The sequence below is a fragment of the Schistocerca nitens genome, chromosome 3 (genome assembly GCF_023898315.1).
Source record: "Schistocerca nitens isolate TAMUIC-IGC-003100 chromosome 3, iqSchNite1.1, whole genome shotgun sequence".
In the NCBI taxonomy this organism is placed as follows: domain Eukaryota; kingdom Metazoa; phylum Arthropoda; class Insecta; order Orthoptera; family Acrididae; genus Schistocerca; species Schistocerca nitens.
Genome location: NC_064616.1, coordinates 987,937,436 through 987,957,613, shown reverse-complemented (window position 1 = coordinate 987,957,613; position 20,178 = coordinate 987,937,436).

Sequence of the window (20,178 nt, the reverse complement as noted above, 5' to 3'; positions counted from 1 at the left end):
GTAGATTCATTTGGTATGGAATTAATTACATCCTGGAATGAGAGTATGTGTGTGTCCAAATCAATATGTTTTTTATGGCAGTATATTCTACATAGTTTACCAATTTCTATTTCATTAGTCGTTTACAAGGGTTCGAAGAAGCATGGTATCTGGATATATAGATCGGAGAAATGTTTCTAGCTCGTAACATACGTGTCCATATAGCAGATCGAAACTGTGATCCATTGTCGGAAATTACTTTCAATACATGCCCTACATGGAATAGAAAATGTTTTACAAATGCTTTCGAAACAGATTTAGCAGTAGCTTTGCGTAACGGAGTGAAGGTAACAAATTTTGAAGTGAGTTCAACAGCGACAAAGATGTAGCAAAAACCTCAAATAGTTCTGGGAATCGGACCAAAAATGTCTACAGCAGCCATGTGTCTCAATTTAACAGGTACAATGGGATGTAACGGAGGAATATGTGAAGTCGTATCTGGCTTAGCTTTCCGGCAGATTTTACATGACGCTAAAACTCGTCGAATACGTTTCTCCATGTTGGCAAAATAACAGTTCTGTCTCAGTATAAGAAAACATTTTCTGGCTCCATAATGTGCGTAACTTAAATGAGTATACAAAATTAATTTGTTAACAAGCTCGTCAGGAATACATAATAACCAATTGTTGCTGTCAGGGTGATAGCGGCGAAACAGAATATTATTCCGCACAGTGTAATGGTTTCTAATGGTAACATTATCCCTATCTTGCCAAAGGTGTTTAATTTCTTTCCATACGTTGTCTTTACTCTGCTCTTGTGCTATGTCTCGTAATGACGATGAAATGAAATTTTCAAATGCAACTTGTTGAATGTACATGACGCTGAAATTTGCTTTGCAGAAGTTGGTTGCGATGTCTTGCTGATTGTTGCTGAGAGAACGGGATAGTGCGTCTGCTACAATATTTTGTGTACCGGGAATGTGAACAATTGTAAAATTAAATTCCTGTAAATAAAGTTTCCATCTGCTTAACCTGTCGTGTGTAAATTTTGCTGAAAGTAAAAACTGTATCGCTCTATGATCTGTGTAAACGGCCGTATGTCTTCCATAAAGAAAATGCCGAAATCTCGTAAATGCCCATACAACACATAATGTTTCAAGTTCTGTAACAGAATAATTGCGTTCAGCAGGTGACAGAATGCGACTCGCAAAGGCGATGTTTTTAATTAGTGTAGTGCCATCTTCTTCAATTTCCTGAAAAATGTGTACGCCTAAAGCGGTGTTAGAACTGTCGGTGGCAATGGAAAAATTTCTAGTAAGATCTGGATGTGATAAAAGTGGTGCATTCAACAAAGCTTGTTTCAGGATCACAAATTCAGAATGAGCTTGCCTATCCCAGGACCAAATAGTGTTTTTACCTGTCAATTGACATAATCTAGGGGTGTCTAAAGCAGAGTAATGAATAAATTTACGAAAAAAGTTAATTAAACCCAAAAAGCTGAGTAGTTGTTTCTTCGTCGTAGGAACAGTAATGTCACATAAAGCTTGAAGTTTTTCCGGGTCAGGCGCAATGCCTTCTGCTGAAATTACATGTCCAAGAAATTTTATAGAAGTTTTGCCAAAGTGCGATTTACTAAGATTAACTGTGAGTCCTTGTGCGCGATAAGTTCGTAACAGTTGTTCAAGAATCAGATTGTGTTGAGACCAGTTAGCTTCTGCAATAAGAATGTCGTCTACATACGTTGTGATTCTGTCTTTAAGTTCTGTCGGAAGTATAGTATTCAAACCGCGAATAAATGCTGCTGAAGAAATAGTTAAACCGAACGGTAATTTACAAAATTGATAACAGTCACCAAAACAGAGAAAAGCCGTGTACTTTCTGCAGTCCGGATGGAGTTGAATTTGCCAAAATCCCGATTTCAAATCTAATGTGGAATAAATAGCAGTACCATGAAATTTCTGTAGAAGTTCTTCTAGTGTCTGTGGGCGATCTGTTTCGTTAATAATAATGTCGTTGATGTGACGCGAAACAAGTACGAGGCGAAGTGAACCATCCTTTTTCTTAACAATATGGAGCGGGTTTATGTACGGACTAACTGCCGGTTCAATAATTCCTTGCTCAAGCATAGCTTGCAATTCTTTCTTAACTAGTTCTCTGTGAATATACGGAATGTGATGATGTTTTGCTTTAAATGTGTCGTGCTGTTTAACTTGAAATTCATACATAAAACCGGACATAGTACCAGGAACGTTGTCAAAAACTGGAGCTTGCTGTAAAAGAATTTTGCGTAGTTGCGTGCGTTCGTCGTCTGTATTTGCACTGCTCTGTTTAACTTTATCAGAAATCATCTGTATAACGTCATAGTCGGCTTCGTCTGGAATATTATAGTTGTGTACGTACGTTATCTGTGAACAATGTGGAATGACACTCTATGTTACGTAATGCGGAAATGACCTCTGTACGATTAATTGTTTGTTCTTCTGCAGATAAAGAGCGCTAAAGCCAGTTGTACATTTTCATCCTTTATCATTAAATAGGAGTTTTGAAAGTCAATAATTGCGTCGTGTTGTACCAGAAAATTCGTACCTAAAATAGCGTCTGTTGTCAATAAGGGAACAATCCAAAAATTTGAGTGAAATGTATGACCTGCAATACAAAATGATAAATGTGTCTGTAATTTTACATCTACTCCTTTACCAGATACTGCTCCTTTTACTTTAGTTTTGCCTAATGGTAACGTAGGATAGGTATTCTCTTTGTTACATTCGTTGAAAGTTTCCTCATTTATAACTGACATAGGTGATCCAGAATCGATTACTGCTGAAAATTTGGATGATCCAATCTTTACTTCAATGACAGGGTGTGAAATGGTTTTTTGAACAACTGGTCTTTCCTGCAAAAGAGTGTCTCGGATGTCGTCGAAAGTAATAACATTTTCGTGAACAAGATTCTGCGTGTCAAAAGTATTGCTTGCGTTACTGGAAGATGCAGCCTGTACTGTATCTAGTCAAATTCTATCTGACTTGCTATTATTTTCGGGAGGATGCTGTGGCATTTCAACTATTTGTACTGTACTGTTATTTCTTCCTGACGTATTACGTTCGGGATGATATCTACTGTATGGTTCATTCATGATAATATGTTGTTGCGGATGATTTTGCTGCTCGTAAAACCGACTGTTATTAAACGTACGCTGAAAATTGTGCTCATTACTTTTACGTCTGTCATGATAGTCATTTCTATACGGTGCATTGCGATAGGAATTGAAATGGTGTGTTTTCTGTACGTCCTGATTTCCTTGTTGCTGTGCGTTACTATTTGTTCCAGCTGACGCTATACGTGTAGGCGGCGAAACATTAAAGCTTGGTTGACCTTGCAGACTACATTGTTGGTTAGGTATGCTAACCGGCTGGTTTTGTTGCTGTTGTGGGGAAAAACCTCTATTGTTACCAAAATGCGTTTGCTGTTGCTGATAATTTTACAAATACTGATGATTAAATTTTTGTCTGGTATTAAAGTTCTCGTGGTTGTCATTTCTGGAGCGTCTAAAGTAAACTGTCACTTTCGGTAAAACTTGTATCAGGTTTTCTTTACTAATTCTTAATCCTAGATAGATCGATAGTTGAAGAGCTGTTTTGATAGATATAAAGGATAGTAGAAGAGAAGGTAGCAGTGCAGAAAGCTAAAGATGAAATAGCACTACTACGGCTCGGGCCCCTTGTGCATGCTACGGCACATATTTATCGAAGCGTAATGAATCCCCTGAGGTCTCTTACGCGCTGCATATAAATTTTAGTTTCTGCATTACAGGCAATGCCGGCGAAAATTCGAAAGCAAATTGTTGTATCCAGTTCAATTCTAGTTTCTGCATTACAGGCAATGCTGATGAATATACAAAAATAAATTGTCGTATCCAGTCGAAAGAATGAATCTGTGTTCTGTCATTATTAAATACCTTAAATTTTCTCACGGATAAAAATAGCTTATAATCAACGTTATCGTCTCTGAATGTGTCAACAGGTTCAGGATTGCATGACAATCTGTTTGTCTGTGTCCCTTCGGATTATAAGTCGCGTGGTCGCTGTAAATTACTTAAGTTATACTGGCTGTGTAAGTGTGACAAATGTTTGGAACGTGGCGTATGCTGTGACGTGTTAGTGACTGAAACATTTTTCATTTCTGTCACTTTAATAACACGTTCGTCAATTTGGCTGATCTGTAGTTCAAATTTCTTATCGACTTCCGTATCCAGAGTGCGTGAAAGTTCTGGTGACTTTAAATTAAACTCGTCGCGTAACTGTGTCGCATTTTCAGAACATTGTTCAGCGACTGCACTACTTTCATCTCTAAGTGATTCTGTTGTCGCTGCATCTGTATTACTTAATTCCTGTGCAACAGATCTAATTTTTTCACTACTGTTACTAGCACAAGCCTTAATTTCCTCACATAATTGTTCTTTAGTATCATGACGTTGCATGGTAACGGCTATAATCTGTTCACTAAGTTGTTTGTTCTGTTCGTTAAGATTGTCACGTTTTTCATTCGACAGTTTGAAACTTTCATTGAGTTGTTTGCACGATTCAGTAAGTTGTTTGAAATGGTTGTCGTGTTTTTCATTAAATTGTTTGCGCTGATTGTCTATTTTTTCATTTAGTTGTTTGAAATGGTTGTCGAAATTTTCATTCCGCTGTTTGAAACTTTCATTAAGTTGTTTGCAATGGTTGTCGAAATTTTCATTGATTTGTAGTAATAATGTCATAACTTGATCCCAGCCAATATTACCTTCTCTATTCTCTGTACTGTGTGATGGTGTATTTGCATGTGTCACGCTTTGTGTAACCATTTTGTTATTCTGTGATTCTTGAAAATGTTTGCTAATCGGATGTGCACTGTTGGTCACTACACCGGAATCAAATAAATCTGACGTATTCTGATTACACTGTTCATTTTCGTTAGAAAAATTTATCTGTTCGTTACGTAAATTTTGCAAACCGGGTGTGTCAAACTGGGCAGCGTTCATTGTATCGGAACGTGCAGCGTCATCAATTGTCGTTAAATTAACAGAGGACACAACTGAATTTGTTTGCTCCTCATTAGCATTAGAATCATTACTAGTGGTCGGTAGGCACTGATTGTCTGTAAATGGAGGATTATCATTAACACACTGAGTGTCGCTAGTATTATCGGTCAAATTATTCCAATCGGCTATTTCACTCATTGTACATCGCGATGTACTGTTAACAGTTTTTCGCGGCATTTTTCACAAATCAAAATTAAGCACAGAAATGAAATAAAGACGAAGCAAAAAAATGGAACAAACACAATTACAACAAAGAGCAATAAATTGCCGATGATCTGTGATAAGCAAGAGTGACAAATTAGTAAATGCGTGGAGCCAGATGCAAACTACGTTTAAGTAAATAAGAGCAGATATATGACTACTTCTCGGAGATTCACAAAGAAATACGATACTGGCCGGTTGTCGCCAAGTGTAACCTCCCCACACGAAATAATTAAATGAATTTAAATATGAATAATGAATGTCATTCTAATTTTAGAGTAACCTCTCTACAGAAATTCATTCACATTTAACCTCCACACAAAATTTAAAATTAAATAAATATTATTTTGGTTAATGATTCTAATTTTTGTGTGACCTCAGAACAAAATTGGTTCCCATTTATAATCTCCGAGCAGAAATGCATTCACATTAAATGTACCCACAAAATTCTTTTCTCATTTAATGAAAGCTCGAAACAGAAAAATTCCTAAACCCCGAAATAAAAAAATAAATTCAGTAACCTGGTATATTTTAGGACGACAGCAGTGCTGCGTCATGGCCCTGTAAGATCATTCTGAATAAAAAAGCAAAAATTCTTACCTCAATAAAAACGGCGAATATATCTGCCCTTACGTAAAAATTTTTCGGCACAGCTCCGTGCAAAGCTGGCCTATACATTTGTCATTCGCGAAAGGAATGATCATGGATTGGATAAATTCTTTAAATTGAAATGGACGCTTAAAAAATTACTTTATATTACAAAAATTATTATTAGGGAATTTTAAAACATTCGGATGACAGTTCACACACATTACTAGATATGCGCGACGGTGCTTCTTTACCTTATACAATAATACTCCGCCTCCAGATTCCCAACCAGAGCAGACTGCAGACAAGCGCAGACAACCTCAGACTAGCGACTAGCAACAACTAACTGCTACAGCTACACAGTTCCTACTCACTCAACACTGCTCTCTGGTCAGCGATTCTCTTATACCTTGCATATCGCAGGCAGCGCATACCTCTTACAAGAGTTACTTAAATTATTGTTAATTGGCTTTCAATGCAGTTGACTTCAGCTGCACGGTTGTAGATGTATATTGTAAGTGGCATCATTTTACAAACCCTGTTACATCCGATACGACACAAGCAAGCCCCTTCAACGATAGAGAAGACAGTTTTGTGCTCGTTCAGTAAAAGTATGTATGTGAGTGACCCCCCCCCCCTTCCGGTTGGCCGTACTGTCTAACGCACGGCTTTCCGAGCGGGAAGGATCGCCGGTCCCCGGCACGAATCCGCTCGGCGGATTTGTGTCGAGGTCCGGTGAGCCGGCCAGTCTGTGGATGGTTTTTAGGCGGTTTTCCATCTGCCTCGGCAAATGATGGCTGGTTCCCCTTATTCCGCCTCAGCTACACTATGTCGGCGATTGATGCGCAAACAAGTTCTCCACGTACCCGTACTCCACCATTACTCTACCACCCAAACATAGGGGTTACACTCGTCTGGTGTGAGACGTTCCCTGGGGGGGGGGGGGGGGGGTCAACCGGGGGCCGAACCGCACAATAACCCTGGGTTCGGTGTGGGGCGGAGGAGGGATGAAGTGGACTGCGGTAGTCGTCGTGGGGTTGCGGAACACTGCTGCTGCGGCGGGGACGGAGCCTCTCCGTCGTTTCTAGGTCCCCGGTTAACATTACATAACACTCAATTTATTGTGTAATGTCTGCATGTTGGGTGACTGGGGAACAAGCAGAGCTGTGAAACTCGTGGTAGAACGGTAGGATACAGGGAGCTTCTGACAACTGGACGGCGCAGCCGCTTCCGGGGTGCCCGGGAGCTGGACCTCCTGCAAAACGGGAACACGTGTCCGGCGGGCAGGCGTGAGAAGGCCCAAAACACGTGGCAGCAAGTATTCGCGGACTTTCCTACGGACGCAAAAAGAACTTCCAGAAACTTTGGTCTGGATTCTAAAGTGAGATTGGTCGGCGTTCGGAAACGAGCGCCTTCCGGAAAGATGGTTCGCCACCCAATTTTAAGGCGGGAGAAAGTACTTTGAGCTGGGAAGAAAAAGTAGGGGAAAGTGAGAGGGCTGTCGTTCGTGAGGCGTGGAGCTGAGAGGTCGTTCCTTGGACGTGGAGCTACAGAGTTGTTGCCGGGTCGTGGAGCAGGACGGTCGTCTTGGGTCCACGGACGTCTTCGGCTGTAATTTTAGTGAAGTACAATTTTACCATTATTTCGCTGAGGCGAGAAGTTCTGCGGCTATAGCGTCTGATCACTACGGCGATCTTACTTATGCATCGGCATGTAGGAAAATAAATTTACATTGCTGAATCACGTGTTCTAGTCCGTTCTGCATTGTAGTTTCACACTGCTCATTGAGATAGTAGTTCCTTCTTGATATTTAGTACAGCGGGGGATGTCAGTTACTCCACGCCTAATTACAGATCGCGAGTGCATTATAGGGCAGAGCCAGACAGTTTAAGGACCAATATTAATTCACGGAGAACCAGAGAGTTGTAACTATTCTCTAGTGTCTTTGAATTGTGTTTATGATGAATAAATATGTTAAAATCACGGCATTTATCCTTTAGTAGATAGTAATTTCCTGTGCTAATTAATGTTGTCACTAGTGTACATTTTATACATGTTTTAACTTATTCATTCAAAGAGAAGTGGATTTTGTCGGCTTATCCTAACATTCGAGCGCATCCACAGGATATGATTAGGAAACAGTTAGGCTGTCACACGACAATTGACTTAACTAACGAGAATAACGTACTCCTACTGGGGAACGTACGAGTGTCAGGGTGACTCCAGTCGCGTTAAAATATCCGTTGCGCAAATTATCACTTGTACGTTCTCGTGGCAAGTCTCCGTCATCAATAGCCAGTAGAAGAGGTAGGGGTACGTTAGAATTGGCTTACCCTGCCAGGATAAGTTTATGTGAATCCTGAGAAACAGTCGGTAAAATTTGTAGGTATAGCAATTTGAAATCTCAGTGTAAATTAAATACTTGCAAATTAATTGTGATTTCAGCTTGATTGAATAGTTTATGCACATATGCGTAGAATCACGCGTTTATTATAGATAATTTAATGCCGCGCGGGATTAGCCGAGCGGTCTCAGGCGCTGCAGCCATGGACTGTGCGGCTGGTCCCGGCGGAGGTTCGAGTCCTCCCTCGGGCATGGGTGTTGTGTTTGTCCTTCGGATAATTTAGGTTAAGTAGTGTGTAAGCTTAGGGACTGATGACCTTAGCAGTTAAGTCCCATAACATTTTTGATAATTTAATAATAATTGCATATGCTGCCGCGCTTGAGCGTCTGCTCGCGGGTTATAATCGTTGAGGAGTGTTTTATACATGTGTTTGTACAGATCACTGCTCAACCACGACGTTGCTTAGAAAAATTAAGTGATTATTATATTAATTTACTCGGATGTGTGCTAGTAATAATTTAGTTGTTATTTGTGTGAGGGATAATTCTGAGTAATCCTACTCCTCATGCTAACGGGAGCTGAAGTACGTTTAGAGAAAGAGGCAAATACTGTAGACAGGAACAATAGTGAAATGGCGGGAATACACAGGAGTAACGGAAATCTGTGGGACGAGACAGAATTCAGAATGCTCGGTGCGGAGGGAACTCAGATAAACGCGGAATTTCTGGGCGCTTCGGTCTGGAACCGCGCAACCGCTACGGTCGCAGGTTCGAATCCTGCCTCGGGCATGGATGTGTGTGATGTCTTTAGGTTAGTTAGGCTTAAGTAGTTCTACGTTCTAGCGGACTGATTGCCTCAGATGTTAAGTCCCATAGTGCTCAGAGCCATTTGAATCATTACATGGAAAGAGACGCCGCCGAATGAAGTACCTAATGCGGAATTAGAGCAATTCCGAATAAGCATGAAAAGAGAAATGGAACAACTAGCCGAAAAAATAAAGCCTTTAGACAAAAGTTCAGAAAATACGGAAACCCAGAGTAATAGTAGTGTAAGAACAGCGAGAACGATAGGAACCAAACCAAATCCGGAAAGCTGCGTGCCCGACAGTAGTGTCACACACAGCGTAGACACAGTAAAGGAATACGGTGGGGCCAGCTTTGGCATGCAGCATACAACCACGCTAAATCAAACAACCTCGCATGTCGCAAACCACGCGAATAAGAACGCCATAGTCGACATGGACAACGCGCCGTGGGGCTGTTCCACATACTGCTCTATATCTCTTGAAAAAACTATAATGTCATCCATGCATTTCACGGTTTCAACCCGCGAAGGACTCCATCCAACAACCTCTGAAATGTTGCTGGAGCGTTTTTTAGTCCAAACGGCATTCTTTTATGCTCGAAGTGACCACAATGCGTCGTAAATGCTGTTTTTCGCCTGTCCTCCGAACATACTTCAGTCCGGTGATAACCGCTTCGCAAATCCATGTTGTTGTTGTTGTTGTCTTCAGTCCTGAGACTGGTTTGATGCAGCTCTCCATGCTACTCTATCCTGTGCAAACTTCTTCATCTCCCAGTACTTACTGCAACCTACATCCTTCTCAGTCTGCCTAGTGTATTCATCTCTTGGTCTCCCTCTACGATTTTTACCCTCCACGCTGCCCTCCAATACTAAATTTGTCATCCCTTGATGCCTCAGAACATGTCCTACCAACCGGTCCCTTCTTCTTGTCAAGTTGTGCCACAGACTCCTCTTCTCCCCAATTCTATTCAATACCTCCTCATTAGTTACGTGATCTACCCACCTTATCTTCAGCATTCTTCTGTAGCACCACATTTCGAAAGCTTGTATTCTCTTCTTGTCCAAACTATTTATCGTCCATGTTTCACTTCCATACATGGGTACACTCCATACAAATACTTTCAGAAACGACTTCCTGACACTTAAATCTATACTCGATGTTAACAAATTTCTCTTCTTCAGAAACGCTTTCCTTGCCATTACCAGTCTACATTTTATATCCTCTCTACTTCGACCATCATCAGTTATTTTGCTCCCCAAGTAGCAAAACTCCTTTACTACTTTAAGTGTCTCATTTCCTAATCTAATTCCCTTAGCATCACCCGACTTAATTCGACTACATTCCATTATCCACGTTTTGCTTTTGTTGATGTTCATCTTATATCCTCCTTTCAAGACACTGTCCATTCCGTTCAACTGCTCTTCCAAGTCCTTTGCTGTCTCTGACAGAATTACAACGTCATCGGCGAACCTCAACGTTTTTATTTCTTCTCCATGGACTTTAATACCTACTCCGAATTTTTCTTTTGTTTTCTTTCCTGCTTGCTCAATATACAGATTGAATAACATTGGGGACAGGCCACAACCCTGTCTCACTCCCTTCCCAACCGCTCCTTCCCTTTCATGCCCCTACTCTTATAACTGCCGTCTGGTTTCTGCACAAATTGTAAATAGCTTTTCGCTCACTGTATTTTACCCCTGCCAACTTTAGAATTTGAAAGAGAGTATTCCAGTCAACATTGTCAAAAGCTTTATCTAGGTCTACAAATGCTAGAAATGTGGGTTTGCCTTTCCTTAATCTGTCTTCTAAGATAAGTCGTAGGGTCAGTATTGCCTCACGTGTTCCAATATTTCTGCGCAATCCAAACTGATCTTCGCCGAGGTCGGCTTCTACTAGTTTTTCCATTCGTCTGTAAAGAAATCGCGTTAGTATTTTGCAGCTGTGACTTATTAAACTAATATTTCGGTAATTTTCACATCTGTCAACACCTGCTTTCTTTTGGATTGGAATTATTATATTCTTCTTGAAGTCTGAGGGTATTTTGCCTGTCTCATACATCTTGCTCAACAGGTGGTAGAGTTTTGTCAGGACTGGCTCTCCCAAGGCCGTCAGTAGTTCCAATGGAATGTTGTCTACTCCTGGGCCTTGTTTCGGCTCAGGTCTTTCAGTGCTCTGTCAAACTCTTCACGCAGTATCGTATCTCCCATTTCATCTTCATCTACATCCTCTTCCATTTCCATAATATTGTCCTCAAGTACATCGCTCTTGTATAGACTCTCTATATACTCCTTCCACCTTTCTGCTTTCCCTTCTTTGCTTAGAACTGGGTTACCTTCTCAGCTCTTGATATTCATGCAAGTGGTTCTCTTTTCCCAAAAGGTCTCTTTAATATTCCTGTAGGCAGTATCTATTTTAACCCTAGTGAGATAAGCCTCTACATCCTTACATTTGTCCTCTAGCCATCCCTGCTTAGCCATTTTCCACTTCCTGTCGATCTCATTTTTGAGACGTTTGTATTCCCTTTTGCCTGCTTCATTTACTGCGTTTTTATATTTTCTCCTTTCATCAATTAAATTCAATATTTCTTCTGTTACCCAAGGATTTCTACTAGCCCTCGTCTTTTTACCTACTTGATCCTCTGCTGCCTTCACTACTTCATCCCTCAGAGCTACCCATTCTTCTTCTACTGTATTTCTTTCCCCCATTCCTGTCAATTGTTCCCTTATGCTCTCCCTGAAACTCTGCACAGCCTCTGGTTTAGTCAGTTTATCCAGGTCCCATCTCTTTAAATTCCCACCTTTTTGCAATTTCTTCATTTTTAATCTACAGATCATAACCAATAGATTGTGGTCAGTGTCCACATCTGCCCCTGGAAATGTCCTTCAATTTAAAACCTGGTTCCTAAATCTCTGTCTTACCATTATATAATCTATCTGATACCTTCTAGTATCTCCAGGATTCTTCCATGTATACAACCTTCTTTTATGATTCTTGAACCAAGTGTTAGCTGTGATTAAGTTATGCTCTGTGCAGAATTCTACAAGACGGCTTCCTCTTTCATTTCTCTCCCCCAATCTACATTCGCCCACTATGTTTCCTTCTCTCCGTTTTCCTACTCTCGAATTCCAGTCACCCATGACTATTAAATTTTCGTCTCCCTTCTCTACCTGAATAATTTCTTTTATCTCATCATACATTTCATCAATTTCTTCATCATCTGCAGAGCTAGTTGGCATATAAACTTGTACTACTGTAGTAGGCATGATCTTCGTGTCTATCTTGGCCACAATAATGCGTTCACTATGCTGTTGGTAGTAGCTTACCCGCACTCCTATTTTTTTATTCATTATTAAAGCTACTCCTGCATTACCTCTATTTAATTTTGTATTTATAAACTTCTATTCACGTGACCAAAAGTCTCGTTCCTCCTGCCACCGAACTTCACTAAATCCCACTATGTCTAACTTCAACCTATCCATTTCCTTTTTTATACTTTCTAATCTAGCTGCCCGATTAAGGGATCTGACATTCCAGACTCCGGTCCGTAGAACGCCAGTTTTCTTTCTCCTGATAACGACATCCTCTTGAGTAGTCCCCACCCGGAGATCCGAATGGGGGACTATTTTACCTCCGGAATATTTTACCCAAGAGGACGCCATCATCATTTAACTATACAGTAAAGCTCCATGCCCTCGGGAAAAATTACGACTGTTGTTTCCCCTTGCTTTCAGCCGTTCGCAGTACCAGCACAGCAAGGCCATTTTGGTTAGTGTTGCAAGGCCAGATCAGTCAATCGTCCAGACTGTTGCCCCTGCAACTACTGAAAAGTCTGCTGTCCCTCTTCAGGAACCACACGTTTGTCTGGCCTCTCAACAGATAACCCTCCGTTGTGGTTGCACCTACGGTACGGCCATCTGTATCGCTGAGGCACGCAAGCCTCCCCACCAACGGCAAGGTCCATTGTTCATGGGGGTAGGTGCAAATCCATAGTGGAGACAAATTTACACTGCCCTAGGTTGTCTAACGTTTCTGTGATATTCGGAATCGGATGTACGTCCACCACTGTCTGTTCATTCCAATGGTTGTAATCGCAACGAATGCCAAATTTTTTTCGGCCCGTCCGGTTTCTTCTTCGGAACTAGGACCATGCTACTAGACCAAGGACTATTACTGTACTGGATTATCCCATCTTCCAGTTGTTGCTCTAATAATTGCTCTACTACTGGTTGTAATTGTTCCGGTAGTTTTTGCTCGAGTATCATGTCGTTTTTGGAAACCCAGAATCTAATCTGTAGGAATCAACATGGATTCCGGAAACAGCGATCGTGTGAGACCCAACTCGCTTTATTTGTTCATGAGACCCAGAAAATATTAGATACAGGCTCCCAGGTAGATGCTATTTTCCTTGACTTCCGGAAGGCGTTGGATACAGTTCCGCACTGTCGCCTGATAAACAAAGTAAGAGCCTACGGATTATCAGACCAGATGTGTGGCTGGATTGAAGAGTTTTTAGCAAACAGAACACAGCATGTTGTTATCAATGGAGAGACGTCTACAGACGTTAAAGTAACCTCTGGCGTGCCACAGGGGAGTGTTATGGGACCATTGCTTTTCACAATATATATAAATGACCTAGTAGATAGAGTCGGAAGTTCCATGCGGCTTTTCGCGGATGATGCTGTAGTATACAGAGAAGTTGCAGCATTAGAAAATTGTAGCGAAATGCAGGAAGATCTGCAGCGGATAGGCACTTGGTGCAGGGAGTGGCAACTGACCCTTAACATAGACAAATGTAACGTATTGCGAATACATAGAAAGAAGGATCCTTTATTGTATGATTATATGATAGCGGAACAAACACTGGTAGCAGCTACTTCTGTAAAATATCTGGGAGTATGCGTGCGGAACGATTTGAAGTGGAATGATCATACAAAATTAATTGTTGGTAAGGCGGGTACCAGGTTGAGATTCATTGGGAGAGTCCTTAGAAAATGTAGTCCATCAACAAAGGAGGTGGCTTACAAAACACTCGTTCGACCTATACTTGAGTATTGCTCGACAGTGTGGGATCCGTACCAGATCGGGCTGACGGAGGAGATAGAGAAGCTCCAAAGAAGAGCGGCGCGTTTCGTCACAGGGTTATTTGGTAACCGTGATAGCGTTACGGAGATGTTTAGCAAACTCAAGTGGCAGACTCTGCAAGAGAGGCGCTCTGCATCGCGGTGTAGCTTGCTCGCCAGGTTTCGAGAGGGTGCGTTTCTGGATGAGGTATCGAATATATTGCTTCCCCCTACTTATACCTCCCGAGGAGATCACGAATGTAAAATTAGAGAGATTCGAGCGCGCACGGAGGCTTTTAGACAGTCGTTCTTCCCGCGAACCATACGAATCTGGAACAGAAAAGGGACGTAATGACAGTGGCACGTAAAGTGCCCTCCGCTACACACCGTTGGGTGGCTTGCGGAGTATAAATGTAGATGTAGATGTCTGTATGGCTTACGATATACCGGAGCGTGATTCCCTGTCGGAATACGATGCTGTGTTATCGGTGTAGCAGGTAACGTACCCTGTGCTTCAAACAATGTTTTATACTTTAGTAATAACGCTTACATTCCCGAACGATCATTTCCTCTCAAATGATTTACCTTGTCACGAAGTGCAGACGTGCTGACGGTTTGCTTTACATCATAGCCTAGCCTAGAACTATCGATGTCATCTTCATCCATTAACTCTATTGTGGCTACTACTAATCCCTTCGCAGATCGACATCATCCCGCCCGAAGTTATCTAAACTCACCGGAACCATAAACTGCCCGTTTATGTCCGTTACCCGTGATACACTCCTACGAATAAAGCAATGCTTTTCGTCTAAAACCTCATTACTCGGAAGTGGCTTAACTAAGAATAACCCCTGCTGTGGCACATCGACATCCACCGGTACCCAGATCAACTTCCCTGTACCTGTTCGTACTTTGTCACACGAAACCACCTTTAATGCACTTGTACGCAGTTTAGTTCGTATCACCTTAGCTATCGGTGCGCCTTGCGACTCTGAAACATTTGCAACGGCTGTACCCATTGAGAACAAGTTCCCATTTAGTTCCAGCGTATGTCGCGAAAGGTCAATTTTGGCGTGATGTTTAATCAGAAAGTCCAACCCAAGTATCACTGAAAATCCCTGTGCTGTCCCTAGTGCATCTAATTTTATCACCTACTGCGCGCAGTCTGTATCTCGGAACTTCCAATCCTTTCTTACCCACGAGGTCCACACTGACAACTGATACATGAGCTCCAGTATCCACTAAAACTCTTCGGCACTTATCTTTTATCCAAACCATCAAACTACAATCCGCCTCTTTGTGCACTCTCTGAGTACCACTTTTTACTGGGAATGCCTCCCGACGGCAGGAATACTCCCTTTTTCGTTTAACAGTTTTTTACCTGCCGTATCATTAACCCGTTTCCTGGCTTTACACTGCCGTGCCTTATGCCCTATTTTCTGACAACTGAAACACTGCGGTTCCCGACATTGTCCCTTAAAATTACCTTGCTTCCCACAACGGTAACACTCTTTGAAAGACGAAAGAATTTTCTTGTCATTGCTACTTCTAGTGGCGCTATCCACTTCCTGCAAATGTGTATCTACACGCAATGCTGCTGCTAAGTCACGGATTTTCCATCCGTATCCGGCGTGAAAAATCCGGCGAGACACCTCGCAAAAATGCGTCTGAAGCTCTATTCTCTGCTTCTTTCAATAGAACTTCATTTGCACTCGCATCTTGCGTTAACTCATACATGTGTGCATTCGTTCTCCTAATTCTGTTCGAAAATTCTTCTACCGTTTCACCCGTTTTTTGCATCGTCCTCCCCAATTTTTATCTAAAAAATCCGGCACTGTTTTGTTTCCTAAACCTTTGCAATGATCGATCTGCCAACTCTGTGAACGTAGTAGCATCCTTTAACCCTTCGTGGTCGTCTTTGTGTCACCTACTAACCGTAACCTCGCCCTTTGCAAACACATTTCATCCATCCTGCCACACAGTCTAGCCGTACTACATACGTCACCGATGAAAACATTCACATCCTCTGATGTTTTACCCGAGAAGGAAGGTATCAAATTAGCCGCTGAACAATCTGCCACACAGAAAAAGACAGTACCCTTGCATTCTACACTATCACTTCCAGAGCCTGATTGAGTATTTTGCAACAATTGTTGGTCCGTCCTCAGCATGTGCTGCTTTTGCAACTTATTTTCTTCAATCATTTTGTTAACTTGCTCTGTCAGTTCGACTACGGCGTCACTTGTCCCGGTTGCACGTGTCTCTGGCATTTTCCGTGTGGTATACCTCATCTCACAAAAATAAAACTGTATTACCCAGAAGCATGTTAATTCCTAGCACGCCTAATGGTAAGCCATCTAGACTTACCACATTGCCCCGTTACATGACCATAGAAGCCACACACATCACAAGTGCTTGGTACAAATTTATAGCAAGTAGCGACGTGACCTGTTAATCCACACACTACACATTTAGATGGTACTACGTTAACGTGACTGTCATTCCCACGAAACTGCGATAAGTCCACAGGGCTGCTAAGCCTTTCAAATGACGCTCTCACATCCCTTAACGTTACCTTCGACGTGGCTAGCTACACAGGAAACATAGAGGGAAGGCAGTTGCTGGACTCACCCTATTCGGTGTTTCTCGGTTGCTACGCATGGTGCTAGTCAAAGTCGTGGCGTGGGTGCGCCTGACACCTCTTGTTACGACTTCTGCACCACTTGTTAGCAGCAGACACAGTGGCTGCGCCAAAGACTGAGACGGCGTGGAGTTTTACAATTATTTATTGAACTTTCTTCACAATTTCTCCCTCGTCGTCGCTGCCCAGCCCTGCGGATCCCTCCGCCTGGCTGCTGCTGTGTAGATTCTCCGACAATGCGCGCAACGCACGCCGCTGATCGCAGTCGGGAGCCTCAGCCCACCAGTGCTCCGCTGAAGCCAGGATGCCCTGTGGTTGAGACGAACTCGTCGCCGCTCGGCGCCCCAGTACGGACACGCCCACGGAGCCTGCTGCACCAGCGGCTGGGAAGCCGTCAATCACGATGTCCGCGAGGTCCCGTCATGGACGGACCACACGCCGTGAGGCTGACTAGCGTGAGGTCCGGGCGTCGTGCCCGGCGGCGCCTGTGACCAAGACCACGCTGCGGCCGGTCCTGCTGGAAGTTGTCGCTGTAGTTAATCAGCCATAGTGCCGACCGTACTCGGGCCGACTTTCAGAGCTGAAGTTGACATCTGGCGGCGAACGGATGACTCCTGCGAGCTGGAACAGATTTCCGGAATCGTCACCCACGAAGATTGACCATTCGGACACGAACCACGTCCATCCTCAGATACGAACTGCTTCCTAATGGCTTCTGTCTTTTGCTGTCTGCGCTCCACTATTTATATCCGGTAGGAGGACGTTTTTTACCCTCGGTGGTAGGTTTTTGTTAATACTGCCACAGTATATTGCAGCGTAACTTAGTGTGCTGGCCTCACTTCTCCTTACTCAGCACTCTCCAGGCTTCACTCGACGCTCGGTCTGTGTGTGTACTTGCGTCAGCCTGTTGGTAGACTGCCGCTGTCAGCAAGGCTATCTGTGCGTGCTCACTTCGCAACACCTCGGTCGCTGGCGTGCCTCTGTTTTGCCATTCTCCACTTTGTGAAGGAACACTCACTACATGTGCCCGCAGCAGAGTAAAACATTGTCAGATACGGCAATGTAGGCATTGGGCACAAAGTCATTTTGCCAGTTAGGCAGTTTAGCTGGTTCTCTATATTTTGCTTTATCCACTACTGACCATTAAAATTGCTACACCAACAAGAAATGCAGATGATAAACGGGTATTCATTGGACAAATATATTATACTAGAACTGATGTGTGATTACATTTTCACACACTTTGGGTGCATAGAACCTGAGAAATCAGTACCCAGAACAACCACCTCTGGCCATAATAACGGCCTTGATACGCCTGGGCATTGAGTCAAACAGAGCTTGGGTGGCGTGTACAGGTACAGCTGCCCATGCAGCTTGAACACCAACCACAGTTCATCAATAGTAGTGACTGGTGTATTGTGACGAGCCAGTTGCTCGGCCACCATTGACCAGACGTTTTCAATTGGTGATAGATCTGGAGAATGTGCTGGCCAGGGCAGTAGTCGAACATTTTCTGTATCCAGAAAGGCCCGTACAGGACCTGCAACATGCGGTCGTTCATTATCCTGCTGAAATGTCGGGTTTCGCAGGGATCGAATGAAGGGTAGAGCCACGGGTCGTAACACGTCTGAAATGTAACGTCGACTGTTCATAGTGCTATCAATCCGAAGAAGAGGTGACTCAGACATGTAACCAATGGCACCCCATACCATCACGCCGGGTGATACGCCAGTATGGCGATGACGAATACATACTTCCAATGTGTGTTCACCGCGATGTTGCCAAACGCGGATGCGACCATCATGATGCTGTAAACAGAACCTGGATCCATCCGAAAAAATTACGCTTTGCCATTCGTGCACCCAGGTTCGTCCTTGAATGCACCATCGCAGGCGCTCCTGTCTGTGATGCAGTGTCAAGGGTAACAGCAGCCATGGTGTCTGAACTGATAGTCCATCCTGCTGCAAACGTCGTCGAACTGTTCGTGCAGACGGTTGTTGTCTTGCAGCAGTCCCCATCTGTTGACTCAGGGATCGAGACGTGGCTGCACGATCCGTTACAGCCATGCGGATAAGATGCCTGTCATCTCGACTGCTAGTGATACGAGGCCGTTGGGATCCAGCACGGCGTTCCGTATTACCCTCCTGAACCCACCGATTCCATATTCTGCTAACAGTCATTGGATCTCCACCAACACGAGCAGCAATGTCGCGCTACGGTAAACCGCAATCACGATAGGCTACAATCCGACCTTTATCAAATTCGGAAACGTGATGGTACGCATTTCTGCTCCTTACACGAGGCATCACAACAACGTTTCACCAGGCAACGCCGGTCAACTGCTGTTTGTGTATGAGAAATATGTTGGAAACTTTCCTCATGTCAGCACGTTGTAGGTGTCGCCACCGGCGCCAACCTTGCGTGAATGCTCTGAAAAGCTAATCATTTACATATCACAGCATCTTCTTCCTGTTGGTTAAATTTCGAGTCTGCAGCACGTCGTCTTCGCGGTGTAGCAATTTTAATGGCCAGTAGTGTAAATTTCAAGCTCCTCTAACAAATTAAGAGCACGGCCTGTTTTCCCTCTGTGAAGAACACGCGTGCAATTCTCAATACTCCCTATGGAACGACCAGTATCAGATAAATGCTGTCCCAAAGCCGTTTTGTTTTTTGGCTGTGAGTGTTCTTTACGGCTGGGCGCACACTGATCCAGCATTTCACCTAAAGCAAGTGTTGCGAAACAAAATGTTTTGCTGGGTACGAGCGCTTCTTGTATTTCAATGGGAGCCCGCACACCGATCAAGCAAACGTTGCGAGGCGTTTCGCAACTGTGGTGTGCGCACTGTAAGACCTTCGGTACACACACCATCAGGTTATTTGACTTGTCGCTCTGACGAAGTAGGCGAGTGTCAGCAATATGTCTCGTGGTCTTATAGTGGCGTGTTTATCTTCTGCCGTTAGGTCAGACGATAAAAATGCCACTTGCACGCTTAGAGTAGCAGATTGACGGTGACCAACTTTAAACAGAACTTGATTAATTTTCACACACATTTATTAAAATAATAAAAAGCATAGACATTACGTAACTTGATTCTGGATGCTGTTTACAATTGACAATCTGAAGTTCCTGTGGTCTTGGTACGTTAATTTTATTCTCACATATCTCTGATACTTGGCAAAGTGTCTATACATTTCTCTTTATGGCTATGTACAGGAATATGATAATCTTATTAGGCGCAGACTGAAACTTGACTATAGACTGGTACAGACTAATGCAGACTAGTACAGACTGGTGCAGACATGCAGACTGACTAATCGGAGGTCTGTACATTCGTTATAATAATTCGCGCGTTCATGTATCACTGCGCGAGTTGATCCGCGAGGAGAAAAGGTTCTACGTTAGCAGCAATCTCAATGGCTGCGTTACATATTAATACGCAGATCAGCGAAAGCAGAATTTGGTCCGTCTCTAATGCAGCGC